Here is a 13,402-nt window from a genome sequence, read left to right on the forward strand (position 1 = left end):
GCATCCTCTCTCTCTCTCTCTCTTAAAAAAAAAAAAAAAAAAAGACTTACTAAGTACGGGCAACAGTGTATTTCCATTTGAATCTTTGTATCTTGGTGAGATATCTTTATCAGATAGAATTGTTATTAAAACCAATACCAAAATAAACTGAACTAGATCTTTAAATCTGAGACTGAACCCATAAAACTCATTAAAAAAAAAAAAACAAAAAACAAAAAACAGAGGCAGGGGCCCCTGGGTGGCTTAGTGGTTAAGTGTCCAACTTTGGCTCAGGTCATGATCTCACAGTTTGTGAGTTTGAGCCCCGCATCAGGCTCTGTGCTGACAGCTCAGAGCCTGGAGTGTGCTTCACATTCTGTGTCTCCCTCTCTCTCTGCCCCTCACCTGCTCTCTCTCTCTCTCTCTCTCTCAAAAATAAATAAACATTAAAACAAAAAAAACCCAAAAAACAAAGGCAGTAATCTCTTTGACAGTGCCTTTGCAACATTTTTCTAGATATGTCTCCTCAGGAAAGGGAAACAAAAGCAAAAATAAATTCCGGGGACTACACCCAAATAAAAAACTTTTGCACAGCAAAGGAAATTGACAAAACAAAAAGGCAACCTACTAAATGGAAGACAATATTTGCAAATGATATATGTGGTGAGGGATTAATACTCAAAATATAGGGATATAGACCTCTATGCAATTCAACAAAAAAAAACCCCAAATAATCCCATTAAAAATGTGTGGAGGATCCAAATAGACATTTTTCCAAAGAAGACATCCAGATGGCCAACAGACACATGAAAAGATGTTCAACATCACTAATCATCAGGGAAATGCAAATCAAAACCACAATGAGATTTCACCTCACACCTGTCAGAATTTCTAGTGTCAAAAAAAGAAAAAAAAAAAAAACAAGAAATAACAAGTTAAAACAAGGATGTTGAGAAAAAAGTAACTATGTGCACTGTCAGTGGGAATGTATTTGGTGCAGCCAGTGTGGAAAACAGTATGGGGGTTTCTAAAAACATTAAAAATAGAAATATCATATGACACAGTAATTCCACTGCTGGGTTGTTTTTTTTTTTTTAATTTTTATTCTTAATTTAAAGAGAGAGAGAGCACGAGTGGAAGAGGAGCAGAGGGAGAGAGAAAGAATCTTAAACAGGCTCCATGCTCAGTGTGGAGCCCAATGCAGGGCTCGATCCCATGACCCTGGGATCATGAACTTAACTGGAATCAAGAGTCAGATGCTGAGCCATCCAGGCGCCCTTCCACTACTAGGTATTTCACCCAAAGAAAATGAAAACACTAATTTAAAAAGATATATGCATCCCTCTGTTTACTGCAGCATTGTTTACAATAGCCAAGATATGGAAGCAGCCCAAGTGCCCACTGATAAATGAATGGATCAGGAAGATACACACACACACACACACACACACACACACACACACACACACACACACTGAAATATTACTCCAACAAAAAAAAAAGAATGAGAGCTAGCCATTTGCAACAACACAGATGGCCTAGAGGGTATTATGCTAAGTGAAATAAGTCAGCCTGAGAAAGACAAATACCACATCATTTCACTTACATGTGGAATCTGAATAACAAATCAAACAAATAAAGGAGCAACAGATCCATAAATATAGAGAACTCAGGATGGCCAGAGGGCAGGGAGGTGGGGGGATGAGTAAAAAGGGGTGAAGGAGAGTGGGAGGTACAGGCTTCCAGTTAGGGGATGGATAAGTCATAGGGGTGAGAGAGACAGCATAGGGATTACAGTCAATGCTATTATGATAATATTGTATAGTGACAGATGGTAGCTAAACTTGTGGTAAGCACCACATGACACATAGAGGTGTCAAATCACGATGCTGTACACCTGAAACTAATGTAATTTGTATGTAAAATAGACTTCAATAAAAAAAGGAAAAAGCAAAAAGCAAAAAATTATCTATAACATTAATTTAAAAAGCAACAAATATGTACAAATGCATTACTCTGACTATATCACTTATTACATTAAATATTATGGGTGTATGCTAAAATTTTTACTCATGGGATACCTGGTCATACACACACACAAACTGGATTGGTCTATGCCAGTATTTTCTAAATGTTATTTATGGATGTGTACATCAGAATCTCCAGGGTATCCCTTATATGCTATTTCTTGAGCCTTGTATTCAAGACAAAGCAGCAACAAACTGACCTATTCTCTTGGGTTTAACAAGGGGTGAAAGAGAATTAAACATGTAATAATTTCATGATGCTGTGACTCTGTTTTTTATTGCTATTGTCTGTGAAGCATCTCAAATCACTCACCAGTGAGTTCTTCCCACACTTTAATCCATTGATTTGCAGCATTTCAACACAGATTCCATGTTAAGTAAAATCAGCATTAATGAAAAACCTAGACTTTATGCCATCAGCTGTTATTTACGTGTTTTTGCACTTAGTGAACTAAAGGAAGGCACCAGAGATAGAGAAGACACAAATACAAGGAAATGAGTGAATACAGCTAGAAAGAGAAGAGCAGAGATGGCTTTTCCTTCCAGGACACTCTTGCCTCCCTGTTTCTCAATCTCAACTCCAGAGACTTTCATTTCTACCGTTTTTCACCCATCCACCTGGGACCCAGCCTTCACTCAGAACTGCATGACCTCCAGGGCTTCAAAGGGAGTTTCCTTTCTCTGATCACATCCCTCTTCCTTCCCCTTCGCCTGAGTTTGTTGACCTGCTTTTCCCTGTTGTAACTCTGGTCCCTTTGCCCTTCTCTTTTTTATCAAACCAGCTGGATGACCTCATTTCCGGTTTCTCTTTCCCTGATCCTTTGCCTAAAAAGGATCTAATATTGGGAAAGAGTTGTAAAACCCTGTTCCAAATGCTTCAGAGCCCAGAGTCCTTCATGCTACTGACCTCATTTTTTTTGTGCAGAGTGCCCCGCAGGGCCTGGTTAGAGGTTCCCTACATACTTAGGCGTGAGCATAAGGCGTGAGCATAGCCCATAGACACAATCCAAAGCCCTACAGCTGAAACTTATCATCTGGGATTCTAAGACTTCTTAAAAATTGAACTTAATAAGTTCTTTGAATGCCATTCAAAAGTATAAAAAGCATACACCTATTAGATTTCTATACTCAAGTATTTGTTAAATAGATGATAGTGAAAAAAAAACAACAAAACTGTTCATTTTCAACAATTATCGCATTGGAGACTTTCGCTTATAAAAGAGACAGTAACAACATTGATTAAAATAGAATGAAAGGCATATACGGGTTTTAAATAAGTAGCATTATCTCTCTAAAATTATATTACCTTACTGTACTTTCGAGAGACAATTTGCTTATTCTATTAGCTTGAGGGATCATAGGTTATAACACATTATCTCATTACTTATAATTTGAATTGCTTCATCTTCTGGTAGAACTTAGGATAAAGAAGTATAAGCATTGATACTGTAACAGTGTTGGTAGCTACACTTTGGCCAGCCCAGCATAAGCTATAGAGATGAGATGCATCATTACATTGTACACCTGAAACTAATGTGTGTAACATTGTGTGTCAACGACACTCAAAAAAATTTCTTAAATACAAGCATTAATGGGGTGCCTGGCTGGCTCAGTCAGTGGAGCATGTGACTCTCAATCTCAGAGTTGTGAGTTCAAGCCCAACACTGAGTATAGAGATTACTTACAAACAAAAATCTTAAAAAAAAAAAAAAAGAAAGAAATATAGGCATTATTAATTCTGACTTCAAACCTCAGCATTTCTAGGTGAATACATAGAAGTTATAGATTCAGCTATATAAAAAATTTTTAAATAAAAAATTTTACCATTTTAAACATAGTCAAAATCCTTTTTTTAACCACTAATAACATGTAAAAATTTATCTACATGTCAATAATTAGCTCTCAAAGTAAAACAAATTCAAAGGAAAACTAACCAAAATGAGTGAATAAGAATTTCCTCCCCTTTCATGATCTGTACTCCACTTCGTCAAAATAAAATCCTTCTGTTGCTTATTTTTCTCTGAGGAGCCTTTGTGTACACTGTAAAAATTACCTATGTGCCAATAACAATTTAGGAAGTGGCTGAGTTACAACGTGCAATTCTCCAATAGAAACGAATCCCTAGAATGTATTAGGTCAGGACAAGGGGTCAGAATTCACTAAAGTTAACATAAAAGGCTCCTAAGAAACAAAGAATAAGCAATGAGTAGACAACAAAAGAATCTTGACAAAAAGGTCTGGTTTCCTTTGAATTTAAGTGATCTCATTTTACTAATGGCTCTTTCTCTGATTCTGTCAGAGGGGAATTTCGCCCTTTTGAATAACTTATTTTAGTTCTGATAAAAGAGTTCAGATATGGGAAAGACCCACTGGATCACTGAAGGGATCTTCTTCAGTCTCCTAATATGGATTATAATTGTTGAAAGGAGCCAAAAGACCGGTCATTATTACACACGTAAATTTTTCCTGTGGTCTCTTTGCTTTTTCAGTACAATAGAAAATATATGTGCCAATTTCCAGCCAATTGGTAGGGGTTTAGATCCATAGAGTTTTCATAATTTCAATGACATTTGAAAGCTGGTAGCCTGTTTAAATTGCTGGGCAACACCAGCAAATATTTAGGAACTCCCTAACCCACTCCAATACAAGATAGTCTCCTGTACTTAATACAGGCCATGTCAGGGAACTTCAGGCCTCTTCTCAAGCATAAGTCAGGGCACCATCTCTTACTTTTCACTTTGGACAGTGGATTTCTCAACTGAGAAATATATATCACTTTACATATTTGTCCCTTTTGGTGAAGAGTAGGTCTTTAGGCATAAATCATTTATTCATTATTAGACCACTATTAATTGAATACCTGCTATGTGCCAGATACTCTAATAGGTACTGAGGATAAGGCAGTGAACAAAACAGACAAAAATTTCTTCTAATGTTTATTTTTTTATTTTATTTATTTATTTTAATATGAAATTTATTGTCAAATTGGTTTCCATACAACATCCAGTGCCCATCACCTACTTTTGAAAGAGAAAAAAACATACGAGCAGGAGAGGGGGTGGGGCAGAGAGAGACAAGGACAGAGGATCTGAAGCTGGCTCTGTGCTGACAGCAGAGAGTTGGATGCGGGCCTCTAACTCAGCAACCATAAGATCATGACCTGAGCCGAAGGGACACTTAATCAACTGAGCTACCCAGGCACCCCAAAAGACAAAAATTTCTTTTCCGAGCTTCCATTCTATGGAGAGAGAGATATATTAAGTAAACGATTCTATAATGTATCAGATGGTTATATGTGCTATGGAGAAAACTATAGCACACAAAATGATTCGGGAGTGCGGGGATGGCAGTGGTAGCTGTTCTTTTCTTTAAAAGGCAGCTTGACAAGCATTGTTGTGACCTTTCCTTCAGTCACACTAAACTGTAAGGCAAAGAGTAGATGTAGACCTAAAAAGGATTAAATTTAAGGTTTAATAAGGGTTTAATGAACGTTGTAATCTTCCCAAGCATGAAATAAGGAAGAGGAGGTAGAGGAGTTAGGAGTGATTGCAAGAAGGGATTATTATGATTGGCTGTAATACGAAAGCTGGATAAGAAGGGAATAGGGGACAGTAGGTGGAAGGATAGCAAAAAGGTGATAGGATTAATGGGTTACTGACTGATTCCTGTGTAAGTGAGGAGGTGCAGGATTGTCAGAGTCCTTAAGTTCCTAATACTGTCCTGGGACGGAAATCAGAAGCCCCACTGAAATTTGATCCTCCATTTTTATTTTGGATTATGTGGCTCATCAACACCCCTCTTCAGTCCTTTAGGAATCTAGACTTGGACAAATGGACACTTCATAATGGGTCTTCTCATAAAGAGCCTGAAAGTGCAATTAAAGCCAAACAGAGAAGCACCATTGTTACTCTAGAGGGCTGGGAATTTCTGAGGACTTCCAGATTAGGTTATAGCCTTTTCACAGATTCTCTGTAACTTCCTACTGGACCTGATTTATATTTTTTATGCTGATAGAAATTCTTTTTTTTTTTTTTTTTAATTTTTTTTTCAACGTTTAATTATTTTTGGGACAGAGAGAGACAGAGCATGAACAGGGGAGGGGCAGAGAGAGAGAGGGAGACACAGAATCGGAAACAGGCTCCAGGCTCTGAGCCATCAGCCCAGAGCCCGACGCGGGGCTCGAACTCACGGACCGCGAGATCGTGACCTGGCTGAAGTCGGACGCTTAACCGACTGCGCCACCCAGGCGCCCCAGAAATTCTTTATATCATATAGTTTCAGCATTGTAGATGCAAAATTAACTTTTAGTATTTTCCATTGTGATTTTATTATTTACAAAATCTTGATTGACAGGGTTAATGGGACCAAATCTTACAAATAAATCTTCTTAAGCTGATTAACTAAACTCAAGCTTTGTGGTACTACTATATAAAATTTGTGGCTCTTTTCTCACAGATGGGGCTCATGATTACTGCCCACCTCCCCAAAATTATTTGTAATCTTTATTTGAAATGATTATATTAAGATAACTCATTGTTTGTTACACATGTACATTCACATCCAAATTTCAATCTTCTACACATTTAAGTTACATTTGAGAAATATATATTCAATTATATTTAATGCTATTTCCAAAATAAATTTGATAAAGGAAATTACAAGCTTTATACCTATGGAAAAACATTACACATTTTGTTAAAATGTTTAACATTTAAAAACTCGTTTAATTTTGCTTTTTAAAAAATTTTTTTAATGTTTATTCATTTTTGAGAGACAGAGTACAAGTAGGGGAGGGGCGGAGAGGGAGACACAGAATCTGAAGTAGGCTCTAGGATCCCAGCTGTCAGCACACAACCCGATGAGGGGCCTGAACTTGAGATCATGACCTGACCCGAAGTCGGCCACTTAACTGACTGAGCCACTCAGGTGCCCCTCGTTTAATTTTACTTTTAAAATAGAATGGAGGGGCGCCTGGGTGGCGCAGTCGGTTAAGCATCCGACTTCAGCCAGGTCACGATCTCGCGGTCCGTGAGTTCGAGCCCCGCGTCAGGCTCTGGGCTGATGGCTCAGAGCCTGGAGCCTGTTTCCGATTCTGTGTCTCCCTCTCTCTCTGCCCCTCCCCCGTTCATGCTCTGTCTCTCTCTGTCCCAAAAATAAATAAAACGTTCAAAAAAAAGAAAATTAAAAAAAAAATAAAATAGAATGGAAACTCTGCTGGTAAAAATATTGATATCTAAGGCAAGTAAGTAAAAGGTCAAAGTTTTCAACTATGAAATTGAATAGGGAGGAAGCAAGACTGGGACTACAAGCCATACCTCCCCTTGAGTTAAGTGTATGTGTTATTTGACTCAAAACATTTTCTCATGCTTTGTCAACTAATAGGCAGATGGTGTAGAGCCTTGGAGATCACTGAAAGACTTTTTCACTATGAGGGACATGGGTAGCCATTGAAAAGTTCTGAGGAGTGGAGTGACGTGAGATGATTACCAAGATCATTCTATTGCTGTATTGAGGCTAGACTGAAGAAGACCAAAGGGAGAAGCAGAAGCATTGGCGATCTGTCTGCTGCAATAAACTAGATGAAACATTATATGGACTTGGACTAGTTTGGATTCTGGATAGGTTGTGAAAATGTAGCCACAAAGATTTGCTGATGAATCAAATCCTTTTAAACTTGATTGGCTGTAAGATGTGAGACAGGGGATGACTGAATTTTTTTAATTTTTAATTTTTATTATGTTTATTTATTGTTGATAGAGGGAGACAGAGCACAAGTGGGGGAGGGGCAGAGAGAGAAGGAGACATAGAATCCAAAGCATCCAAAGCAGGCTCCAGGCTCTGAGCTGTCAGCACAAAGCCCAATGCAGTGCTCGAACTCACAAACTGCAAGATCATGACCTGAGCTGAAGTGGTACGCTCAACCAACTGAGCCACCCAGGAGTCCTGAAATGTTTAGCCTAAGTAACTATTATAAGACTGGAGCTGCCATACACTGAGATGTGGAAGACTGTGGGCAGAGCAGTTTGAAGGGGGATTATCAGGAACTCAGGTCTGGACATAAATACCAAGTTTAAGATGTTCATTAGACTTTCCACATGGAGATATGCAGTAGGCAGTTGGAAGTATGAGTCTGGAGTTCAGGAAAAGGGTTCAAGATAGACATGTAAATTTGGGAGCCAAGGACAGATAAGCCTTGAGACTGGATGTGATGTTCCTAAGGGTGTTTCAGTAGGGAGTAGGTCCAAGGAGTGAGCATTGGAAATTCCAACATTGAGAAGAAAGAACTAGCAAGAGCTGACTTTCAGATTTAGCAATACAGAGTTAACATATTTTTATTTTTAGTAACAAATTATCCTCTATAGCTGTATTAAATTGCTTCCAAATTCCTATACAAAACCATTTATAAATTTAAATTCTTTTTTTATGTTTATTTATTTTGAGAGAAAGAGACAGAGTGGGGGAGGGGTAGAGAGAGAGGGAGAAAGAATCCCAACAAGGCTCCACACCCAGCACTCAACCCACTTCAGACCTGAGCCAGATAATCAAGAGTCAGACACTTAACCAATTGAGCCACCTAGACACCCTGTAAATTTAAATTCTCTCAGGGGCGCCTGGGTGGTGCAGTCGGTTAAGCGTCCGACTTCAGCCAGGTCACGATCTCGCGGTCTGTGAGTTCGAGCCCCGCGTTGGGCTCTGGGCTGATGGCTCAGAGCCTGGAGCCTGTTTCCGATTCTGTGTCTCCCTCTCTCTCTGCCCCTCCCCTGTTCATGCTCTGTCTCTCTCTGTCCCAAAAATAAATAAACGTTGAAAAAAAAAAAATTTTAAATTCTCTCAGTTATCTGGGGATCCTTGTAAATCCATAGGAGACCAGAAAGATGGGCTTCCTCTTGTTGAATGTGATGCTAGAATGTAAGATGGAAAGTTGAAAATGTCTTTCATCTATATTCATGTGATATATTGATTTAAACTAAAATGGAAATTTATGTTTTTCTAAAAAAACCCCATAATTACAACTATTTTATGTCACAGAATAGACTTGTGATATCTTAGTCTTACTGTATTATACTGTTACTGGTCTTCAGCCACTTTTTTACCAATAATTTAGAAGCGAAGCAACTTTTCTGTATTATCTGTCACACATTCCCTGGAAAATCTCAATACTGGGGAAAAGCAATTATCTTCTCCATGAACAATTACAAATTTCTCCATCTTAACTGTCTCAGATATGTCTTACTAAGACATTTTCCCAGTCAATTTTTTCTCCTGTTCTCCATAAACATTATTTCAAAACTATTGAAAAATATTCAAAACTATTTTACTCTTGTAACTTCTTTCCTGCCTTCCTCTCCCATCTTTAACTTAGACTGAATTTTGAGCTGTATAATAAACTCACCATTCAAAACCTCTATCCAGATATTTTATGGGCACCCTAAATTCATGTTCAAAACTGCACTCATTATCTTCCTCCTCCCCCAAACTTGCTCCCCTCCTACAATTCCCTTTCCAGTAAATGGTGCCTTCCTCCAAATGCTCAAGCCAGAAACACCATATCATCTTTACATCCACTCTAACAGCAAATCTTTGGGAGTCTACCTCCCAAATAAACCCATTCTCCACATTCTCCATTTTACAACCATTTTAAGTTTCTTTAAAAAACTCAAATCTGTTTTTGTCACTCTCCCCCTCACTACCTCCCCCACCTTTAATTCAAATCTGATTTGTCACAGTCCTTAAAACTTGGCAGGATCAAAGGATAATGTACTTAATGATAATACACTCTGACTTTTGATACTTTGCATTCATGGTGCTTACTGTGTAGTGGGGAATATAGACATTAACTATTTGCCTGGCTGTAAAATTACAATCGTAATGGGTGCTATGTAATATGGTTGTAATGAGAGTGTATAATAGGAAGACCAATCTAGTGGAGGCCTCCTTGAGGAAATGACTGAGCTGAGACCTGAGGGTAGGATGGGAGTAGAGAGAAGAAACCAGCGTAGAAGCCCTGGGGGGAGAGGGGGAAGGAAGGGAGGAGAGAGTAATAGGGTACTGGAAAGAACTAAAAAGTCAGTGTGGCTGGAAATACGGGAACTGTTGGTGGGGTGGTTGGAGCTGGAGATAGAGAAGTCAGGTAGGCCTTGTAGCATTTTTTTTTTTTTTTAAGTTTATTTATTTTGAAAGAGAGCCCGTGTGTGCATGGGGTGGGGGAGGGGGACAGAGAAAGACGGAAAGACAGAATCCCAAGCAGGCCCTGAGGCCATCAGCACACAGCCCAATGCCTGGGCTCTGATGTGAGATCTAGGACCTGAGCCTGTGAGATCATGACCTGCAGCAAAATCAAGAGTCGCATGCTTAACCCACTGAGCCACCCAGGTGCCCCCTCTTGTAGTTCATCTAAAAGGTTTTGATATTTATCTTAAAAGTAATGGACAGTAATTGAAAGGTTTTAAGGGTGTTAACAAGATGAGATTTAGCTTTTTAAAAGATCACTGGAGTGTGGACTATGCGCTTCTCCCTTATATTGGTTCTCAGGAGGAGAGCCAAAAAGTTGACAGCTGAACAAGATTTGCACAGAGTCATTCCTGGATTTTACTTCCTTTGACTTCCCTGAGGCCTTTCCCAGCGTAAAGGTCACACCCTAGGTCTATACCTAGATCACACCCTAGTTCCAATCTTTTTCCTACCTAATAAGGGTTTAAACAACAAAAACAAGAACACAAACATCAAATCTAAACCAAGTATACGCTACGGTATTGACTCTTCGGTGTTAAATACACTCGTCTAACACACGTCCACAAATAAAAAGGAGGTAGTCGCCAAGACTCTCAAAATCTTAAATCACTCTCTTTACGCAGCTGTCTTTAAGCTGCTCGAGTGCCATTTTAAAACCAATGAGCTCATGTGGGCTCCCACCTCACCTGCTATCTAATACTGAGCATTCACTACGTGCAAGAGATGCGAACTTTGGGGGGAACTGGAGAAAAGTACGAAAACGACGAAAACAATGCAAGCCAAAACTCAGGACACCCTCCCCCCCCAAAACAACACAGGTCTAATGCATTGAATTGTTTTAACGATAAACTCTTGGGTGGCACTCCTTCTCCTAAACCCCCAGCTCTTTGCACCATACCTGGCATTCAGTAAAGGCTCAACAAACGTGCACTCCCAAGGTGAAAGACCTTGAACCTCGGCAAAAGCCGGACTGCGGAGCTGATACCTCGCGCACTTTACCCGCCGCCGGGCTCCAGGCGTGGCCACGTGACACGCTCAGGCCAATGGGCGGGCCGCCTGCAGCAGGTCCCCCATAAAGGCGCCTGTCGCTGCCGGCTAGTGGCCGCCGCCATTAGGGCGAGAGCTGGCGGCGACGGTCGGTGAAGGACTGCTACCTCGCACCGCTTCATCTTGTGCAAGCTGGAGGGGACGATCACATAAGGTTTTTTTCACCAAAGGTGACAGAGCCTCTACCTGGAGCATTGCTTTGGGATCCGGGCCCTCGGCGGGACCCTGAGTAGGAAACAACCGTTTTTTTCTCTTCTCCCCTCCCCCATCAACACTGCGACTGGCGAGGCAGTTGGGGAGGCCTTACCGGTGCGTGCGTTGCTGCCCAGGTGAGCTGCCAGTTGCTTTTCTTTGGCTTACCAACTGCAAGCTTGTTGCCCCAGTGGACCCTTTTAAAAACTGGGACCTTCCTCTTAAACGCTTTGGCATTTTTTGCAAGGAAGGGGTGGGAAGAAGGAGGTTAGGGCGAGGGGGTGACGTTCCGGTTATGCAACCGCCTACTCCCAACTCTTGAAAAACATTCCTGGTCTTTGTGCAGCTCTTAGGCCTAGGATTGGTGGGTCTCTAGATGTACTGTAGTTTTGGGTGTGCAGAATAAAGTACGGAGCTTTAGCTGTTGCTGGCATTTTATTGTTCATCCTGGGTATCATCGTTTGGGACAGGAAGATCCCCAGCCTTGATTTATTCCTTTATTTATTCGTTTAACATTATTAATCTCTTAACATGCCTAATTAATCCTCTGTTGAGTGCGGCAGGTCAGGCTCACCTAACCTCAAGGTACTGGCTTACGTTAAGAATTCAGATGAAGTATCTACAAGTATCTATGTGGTGCTTTGGGACCCTTGGGAAGGACCCGAGTGGGTAGAAGGGGATGGGGGAGGTATCTGGGTAGAAGTGATAAATGAGCTGGGTCTTGAAAGACAGATAGAAATTAGCCTAAAGAGTGATGGGAGGAGCTCTGGTAAGCAGGAGAAAAATTTCAAAACCATGGACAGGTGTGAGCACAAAGTGGGGGTGGGGGGGTGGTCAGTGAAGAAGTGTAAATTTTTGGGTGTGGCTTAGGCGGGTTGGGGATTAGGATAGTAGCAATATGAGTCTAAGGAGATAGGCAAGGGGGTTTATATATGTGTATATCACGAACAGCAGTGGGTTGAACAGTGTGGTTGTAAATTACTGAACAAAAATCAAAACCTCACTTTTGTATCAATTCAGGTGGGAGTAACAAGTGATTGAACAAAAAAAGTGGTTTGGGGGATCGAAAATAGAAATACACTATGTACTCGGAATATGTAAATTTATATCCCAGAGTCAGGGAGTGTGTAGATGGAGTTTAAAAAACAAAAACAAAAAAAAAAACCCAAAGAGCAAGGGAAGAACCCTGGAGGATATTAATAGGTTAGCAGAAAATGATGATGAAGGAGATAACATCCTCTGGATTTCCAGCCTGACTCCATTTGTTCCCGTATCACCCAGTTCCTATCTCTGTCAAAGCAGTAATTATCGGTATCCTGTTGTAATTACCTATTTGTAAGTCTCTATAAAGAGACTGTATCCTCAATTCCTAGTTCAGTGCTTGGCACCATTGTAGGTGCTTTATAAGTATGTAATAAAAGAACAAATAGAATCTGGGGGAAAAAAATAGTGGTATCCTGGAAACCTGATAAGAATTTCAAGAGAGTCAAGATAGTCTAGTGACAGATATTGCTGAGAGGTCAAGTAAGATGTAACTCAAAAAGAATCCATTTAACAACTAAGTATGGTAAGTATTAGCCTTAGTGTAGGGGGAATTTTAGAGGCATGGCTGGGACAGAATTGAGTGTGAGGTGGGGAGTAAAAACAGTGTCATTTTTTAGGATGCTCCGGTGTGAGGTATAGAAGAGAGAAGACTGAGGCTTCAAGGAGACAATAAGATCAAGAGAAGAATTTTTAAGGAGACTTGAGAAAGTGTATATGGAGGGTAAGCTAGTATAGAAATGTTGATGATACAAGCAAGAGAGATCAAGGACCATTGTTATCTCATTATGTAGAGTACCTGGGAACCAAGTTCTAGACAGGGAAGGTGTCCCATTTCTAGAATGAAAGGAGTAGATGAGAAGATTGAATCATTGTGAAGAGTA

At 40.2% G+C, this 13,402-nt stretch overlaps 1 protein-coding gene and 1 long non-coding RNA gene across 7 annotated transcripts in view; one reads left to right on the forward strand and one right to left on the reverse strand.

The window, feature by feature from the left end:
• LOC147578169 (uncharacterized) overlaps nucleotides 1–11,328 on the reverse strand; it is a 33,660-nt gene extending 22,332 nt beyond the window's left edge. The window contains exon 1 of the long non-coding RNA XR_015254873.1: nucleotides 11,137–11,328. This is a non-coding gene — a long non-coding RNA (uncharacterized LOC147578169). The remainder of the gene's footprint in view (nucleotides 1–11,136) is intronic.
• Nucleotides 11,302–13,402, forward strand: part of BRDT (bromodomain testis associated) — a 77,999-nt gene continuing 75,898 nt past the window's right edge. For 3 of the 6 annotated variants that reach the window (XM_086717531.1, XM_086717535.1, XM_086717533.1), the window contains exons 1-2: nucleotides 12,952–13,044; nucleotides 13,139–13,242. The gene's annotated coding sequence lies outside the window, so the exon portion shown is untranslated. Of the gene's footprint in view, nucleotides 11,615–12,951; nucleotides 13,045–13,138; nucleotides 13,243–13,402 lie in introns of those variants that run through there. The other 3 variants (XM_086717532.1, XM_086717534.1, XM_025924787.2) reach the window with 3 other exon arrangements.

The sequence above is a fragment of the Puma concolor genome, chromosome C1 (genome assembly GCF_028749965.1).
Source record: "Puma concolor isolate L17-30 chromosome C1, mPumCon1.1.hap2, whole genome shotgun sequence".
Classification (NCBI taxonomy): domain Eukaryota; kingdom Metazoa; phylum Chordata; class Mammalia; order Carnivora; family Felidae; genus Puma; species Puma concolor.